Source organism: Arachis ipaensis, chromosome B10 (genome assembly GCF_059453495.1).
Source record: "Arachis ipaensis isolate K30076 ecotype BB chromosome B10, ASM5945349v1, whole genome shotgun sequence".
Classification (NCBI taxonomy): Eukaryota; Viridiplantae; Streptophyta; class Magnoliopsida; order Fabales; family Fabaceae; genus Arachis; species Arachis ipaensis.
Window position 1 is genome coordinate 6,167,956 of NC_142435.1, and position 6,701 is coordinate 6,174,656.

General features: G+C 33.9%; 1 long non-coding RNA gene across 1 annotated transcript; it reads left to right on the top strand.

Annotated features, from left to right (window-relative positions):
• The first annotated feature begins 2,452 nt into the window (after positions 1 to 2,452).
• LOC107621510 (uncharacterized) lies at positions 2,453 to 4,419 on the top strand. Its single transcript, XR_001615838.3, has 2 exons — positions 2,453 to 3,204; positions 3,296 to 4,419. It is a non-coding gene; the product is annotated as an uncharacterized LOC107621510 (long non-coding RNA).
• Positions 4,420 to 6,701: the final 2,282 nt, after the last annotated feature.

Sequence of the window (6,701 nt, forward strand, 5' to 3'; positions counted from 1 at the left end):
CTATTAAGTTGTAATAGTTGGTTTTTTAAATAATAACTTTAAGTTGCTATATTCATACACAACAACCTTAACCTCTACACAACAACAATTTAACAAACAGAGAACCACAACATCTACATAGCTAATCCGCCAATTGAAATTGCAAAACCCTAAAGAATTTTGCAACTTAAAAGGGCAGCAGCAAACCGATATAACACACAGTCAACTTTACAAATTCAAGTAAAGGAAATCGGTACACAAATCATCAACTAGACAAAAATTTTAACCGCAACGGTGGAATAATATTTAACCGGATACTTATTCACAAGGTATAATATCAACGAAAATGTACAAATATGCATTGAAAATGTACATAATTTCAATACAGATTACTAAACAGAGGCAAGAGAGAACGGACATCATTCGGCAACAAACACTACAAAACAGCAAAGGGAAATCACACTATTACCAACTTCAAAAAGAATGAAAACCAGATAAACCCAATCATAAACACTGTTACCAAATTAAACCAAAAGTCAACCAAACTTCACCTTCCAAATCCAATTAAAAAAACCTCTTCGGTTCCTGCCCTAAACACCAATTAAATCACATTAACCAAAATTAACTTGAGGGAAAACACAAATTTCATAATCACGAGAAGTCACTTATCTTTTATCACAAATTTCATATCAAAAACACAAATCAATACTCAATGAATCAGAGACATTCAAATCCAATAATCCAAGTACTTCGGAGACATTCAAATTCTGCTTATAGCATTCAACAATATACAAATTTCCACCATTAGCATAAGAGTAAGCTTCTGCCATTAGCAACCATACGGTGTAAACTCCGCCTAACAGAGAATGAGTTTTCACCCTTAGCAACCATACATATAAATTTCCACAGTACTAATTTAATTTTGCACATAACAGACGGAATCAAACTTCAAACCAACACCCAACCCAAGATCGAAGAAGAAGAATCCAAGAACCGAACTTCAGAACAAAAATGCAAGGCAAGACCGAAGATGACTTGAAGAAAAAAAGAAACAAAAATTCAAGAAGAAGACCACACCCTCAGTGAAGATGAGGACGATAAGCCACTAACCTGGGTCCGTGCCTAGAAGCCAGCAAAGATGAAGACCCGGCGAGGACCTGCCGAGTTACTGGGTCAGGCGGTGACGATGGAGGATCTGGGTTAGGCAGCGAGGATGGAGGAAGAAGCTGCGGTGCTTGGGACCTTGGACGGCGTCGGCGCCGAGGACCTTTGTCAGTCGGCGACCATGCAGGGCTAGGCGGAGGTCAAGACCGTGAGGGTTTCTTTGAATCTGCTTTCTCCTGTACGTGTATCAATGATTGTTTCAGGGAACAAGAGGAGGGGGTTGGGTCACGAGGGAGGTTTGGGGTTTACCTGGGTCCTTCTTTTTTGTTAACAGATTAAAAAAAAGCATCAAAATATTTTGGTCCAACAACAAAAAACGGGCCACAAGGCTTGGGCCCCTAATCAGCAAAAACTGATTACTAGTTTTAACACCTAATTACCCCATCTAACCAAAGACCTTCCCTCACGTGCTCCCATCAGCTTTTCCTGCAACTCCTGTTAAGGCCTGATCACCTTGTCCCCTCCATATACCACATGTCATCGCCACAGCCTGCCACCCATTATCTACACATATAGATACTATCTTGGTGTCTATACCGAAGACTTTGCCATAAAATTTTTATCAATATTAAGACCTAGTTGATAAACTACGTCTTGTAGAATAATGATCATCTTTCTACAGGACAGGTGAAAAATATAAGACCTTGCTTGCCATCTTTCAACCAACGTGAAAACTATCACCCAATTATGGTCCCACTCAATTCATGTATGCCACGTGCTCAAAACTAACTTGTTTGACGTATGTCTTGATATGTTCATTGGGCTTCAATAAATTTCATCGCATCCGTAAGAGTTAAGACCTTATTAGGTTAAAAGAAACTTATGCTCAAAATAATACTAATTTTATAAGCTAAAAAACTTAAACATTATATCAGTTACTCAAGTTTGCTCGTACTCCTTGTAAGACCTCAAATTTTAAAAATTAAATAATAAATTATTTATGATTTATTTTATTTATTTAAAAATATATTTTCAGATATTTTTATATTAATTGAGAACTTATTTATTATTGATTTAAAATTTTAATGATTTAAAAATAATGAAAATTTTATATACACTAATTTAAATAATTAAATTTTAAATTTTATTTTATAATTTTAAAAAAAATTAACTTGACTATATCTAATTATTGAATTAGAGTCTTTATTTAAAAAATAAATTATAAATTAATAATTAAATAATATTTTCATAAATATTATTATTTGATTAAATTTAATTTCAAATTATTACTCTAATTTTATTAAAAATACCTATACTAACCCTAATTCTTTTTTCCAATCAAAATCCTAATTTCCAAATTAAAAACCCTAACCCTTTTTTCCCAATCAAAACCCGAATTCCCAAATTAAAAACCTTAACCTTTTTACCCAACCACCTCACTGCCACTCACCTCATCCCCACTCATGACACGCACACACAACCCAACCCACAGCTCACACACTCAACATAAACAGCACTCACTACAAGCACACACACACACAAAGAAGAGAGGAAGAGGAACGGAGAAGAGAGATTGCTGACGGGAGAGGGAGACCCCGCAGCTCGCCGCCGCCGCACTACTCAGGGTTGTCGCATCGCCGTCGCCGGGATGAGGGGAGGCCGCCGCTGCTGTCCGCGAAGTCGTCTTCATCACGGATCAGAACTGAGGCGAGAGAGAGGACCGCGATGGAGGAAGGAATCGCGCCGCCCAGTCGCCGTCCGTGGCGAGTCGTCGCCGGCGTTGTCGCGAGAAGGAGAGAGCCCGCGTCGGAGGAGAAGAGCCGTCGCGTTCTGCCACCGCTGAGGAACCACTCGCCATTAGAACCGTCACTGCGTGTTGTGTTCCGTCACCGCCGCCACGCCGTGTCCCCGTCGCCACCACCCGAAGGCTCTAGCGCTGCCGCTGCTACTATAGCCGCCATCATCTGTTGCATGTGCGAAAGGAGAGAGGGGCCTTGAGAACAAGGAAAGGAGTCGTGTGAGGCTTGTGCCGAGAGGCAGAGGGCTGTTCAGCCGCCACCGCTGCTGCCATGATCACCGGTTTCAAAAAAAAGGGGATGCCGTCGAAGTACCTCTGATATGGTCTAGATCCCTTCCTCTAATTTGCTCTGTTTCCATTCTTGCTCTGCTGCTATTTCATTTGTTACCCTATTCTCGTTTTATTTCATTTCAGCCCCTACAGCTATGATTATTGATAATGTTACTGCTGGTTCTAAGCCGCTGCTGCTGTGAATTTAGAATAAGAGGGTTTGTCGCGTTTAAATTCTGCGGTTTCGACTAACTGAGGTAATGGGTTTGCTTTTAAAGTTAACAGTTTTTAATGTAAGAATGCCCAAAAGGCTTATTGAATAATTGCAAATGATTTATAAGTGTTTAGTATGACTATTTAATGAAGATTGGTTGAATTGTGGTTGTGGATGGTGTTTAATTTGGTGTTATTTGTTAAACTGAAATATGAATTAAGTTTTATGAATTGTGTTTAGATTGAAGCTGTGATTGTTATTGGAATTTTTAGTCATGTCAATTTCTCGGTTTGGTTGTTGATTTGAGACTTATTTGATGATAGTGGGCTTTGTTGCAAGCTGGTTTGGGAATTATTGTTAACTGAGATGCTAGCTTGATTGGATATTATTGTATTGAATGTTAAAGTGAAATGTTGGTTACTAAACTGAAATAAAGTAAATTGATTATTGAGAATTATGCTGTATTGATGTTTGTGGAATCAGACTAGTGAATTGTTGAAGAAATGAGGAAGCCCGAAGGGGTGGTGAAGTCTAACTTTCAAGAGGATGTTTGGTTCGAATTTTTTGTAAAAAGCATATGAAAAAGTGGTTTTGTTTTGAAAATCTGGTTTAAATATGTATTTACATTAAGAAACGAACTTTGTATAAAAAATCTGATTTACTGGCTTATTTTGAGAAAAGATTTTGAAATTGAACCTGGTTAGCCTTCAGATTTATAAAATGATTTGGCATTGGATTGGATTGTCTGGTTTATTAGGAATGATCTTTGAGAATCGAAAATGATTTGTTGGGACCCTTGAAGGGTGGCAAAGCCTGGGTTTTAGGTGAAATGTTGCCAAAATTTTTATAAAATTAGGGACTTTATTTGAAATGCTATTTTAAAAAATTTGGTTTTGGAAAGTTAAATTATTTGAGACTTATTTAGTTGGGAAAAGAGTTTTGTTTTCAATTCGATTTATTAAGAAAAGAAAAGTATAGTGTTTTAAACTCAATTTTTTTGAGAAGGGATTTTTCTTTAAGTTATGTTTTGAGTTTGGTTTAATAAGAAAGAAAAGAAGAAGAACGAAAAGTAAAAAAAAAAAGAGATAATTAAAGAAATGTCTGCCACAGGAGAGCAGAGAACAAAGATTAAAGGAATATATTAATTATAGGAATGTCTGCCATAGAAGAGCAGATGCGGCTTTGTTTAGGCCTTAGTGCCAAATGTATAGTGGCGGCGCCCACACACTGAGAACTGTTTTCCAGATGTAAGTTCATTGAGTTGAAATTCACACTGTAAGCGGCCTAGCCGAAAGACTTATAAGCACACTGTATGCATTTGGAAAGCCATATCTGGGACTCGTGCTCGGGTAATGTCGGGAGCGGGTAGACAACCGATACATTAGCTCATGACCTGCGTTAGGGATAGACATGCATTGTGTTGTTTGCACATTTGCATTTTATTGTGCTTGCTTGTCTTATTTCTTTGTGATTGTGCTATTTGTCTTGTTGTGACCTGCTTGTACATTGAATTGAATTTCTTGCTTGTACTATTTGTTTGTGAATGTATTAAAGTGATTACGAATTGATGTTTTGACAGAGAATTAATTATGTGGCTGAGAGATGGGTAATGTGACTAGTTTTATATTTAAAATTTGTTTTGAGTTTAGAGATTTTAAAAAAAGAGGTAATTAGTTAGCTAAAGTAGAACCAAGAGTATTTTCAAAGGGTTTGATAAAAATATAGTTTTATTGAATAAAGTTAATTATTTGTATTTTATTTCATTATTTTTACGGCATTCTCAGTATGAGGCCGTAGACGAATAGTTGGAATTGTTTAGAAGTTAAGTTGTTTTCATAGAGTTCCCTTGCCTTTATTTCTTAAGATTTTATTGTTATACAAAGGGATAAGAGTTGTATTTGAGTTTCATTTGAATTCTTGTGTATAATATTTATTATTATTAATAATTATGTGATTATTATTATTTGAAGATTTTTTATGTGATTTTAATTACTAAAAACAATTTTCTGGAATTTTCTTAAAAATTGAAATGCGACAATCGAACTAAGGCTCAATATTAAATAGTTAAAAAGAAAAACGAGTTAGTAATACTTACTTTTGGTACGATTATGACGTCTTAAAAGTTAGGTGTTACACTCCTCTCATAGCTTAGCAAATTTTGCTCCATAAAAATAACTAAAATAAAATACTAAAAGATTATTATCAATAACTTTCAACTAAAATAAATATTTTACAAATAACAATAATTAAAGTAATCTAATCTAAAAAATTAACCCCAAATAAATATAACCAACAAATGGGACAAGACAATTATAACATATGAATCATAAACTAAAAATAAAAAAAATTTAAACATATTAAATCTACATAAAAAATTTAAAAGAAATATTCAATTAAATATTCTTTAAATACATTAATATGTAAAATTATCTAATATAATATAATTTAAACAATATATTATCTCAAGTAAATATGCTTTATAATTATTATCTACTCTATTATTATTTAAATAATTATCCCTATACTAATATTTAACACAGATTTTTATAAAATATCTATTCTAAATATTTAAATACATAAAAGAATATAAACAAAAAAACCATTTAAAAAACTTATTTAAAAGTTGATGTTCACTGAGAAGAGAGAAAAGGAGTGTAAAATTTTGAGAGGAGTAATTTTTCGTGGTAAGTGAAAATGAGGGGGAGGGGAAGAGAGGGTCGTTTATATAGTTGCGCGAACTTTCTTGGTCGTATGATTAGACAAATTCTGAAGTTTGCTTAACGTTGATTGCTGAGCTAGGTAAACTTTATCCAATTTTCAAAAGTTTGTCGGTATGTTAAGCGAACTTTAATACACTTGCATAAGTTCGCCGTTTTGTTGAAAAAAAAAATACTAGTGTATAATGTTAGATTAATTTATTTCTGGAAATAATATTTTTTTATTTTATTATAAAAAAAAATCCTTCTTGGAATGGTTCAAGAGTTTCACACTTTCACAACGTTTTCGTCGTGACTATTGGGGATCTAGAAAACCAGCCTCAAAGGGTTAAAGTATCACAACTTGAGTTCACATGACAAAATTAATATTAATATACTCTATGATAAATTTTGTGGTGTTTGTAAATTAGTATCTAATTTTTTTAATTTATTTTTTATAATAAATTTTAAATATTTTAAAATTGTTATTTTTATAATTCTTAAATGAAATATTAAATTTTTTTTAACAAGCTAGACGCTATATTTTAAAAACCAGTCACCATACCTTATATCCTTCCAAGTGTCCAAAGTTTATAACTGGGCATTAGTTAATTATTTAAATATAATAACGTAGTTAACA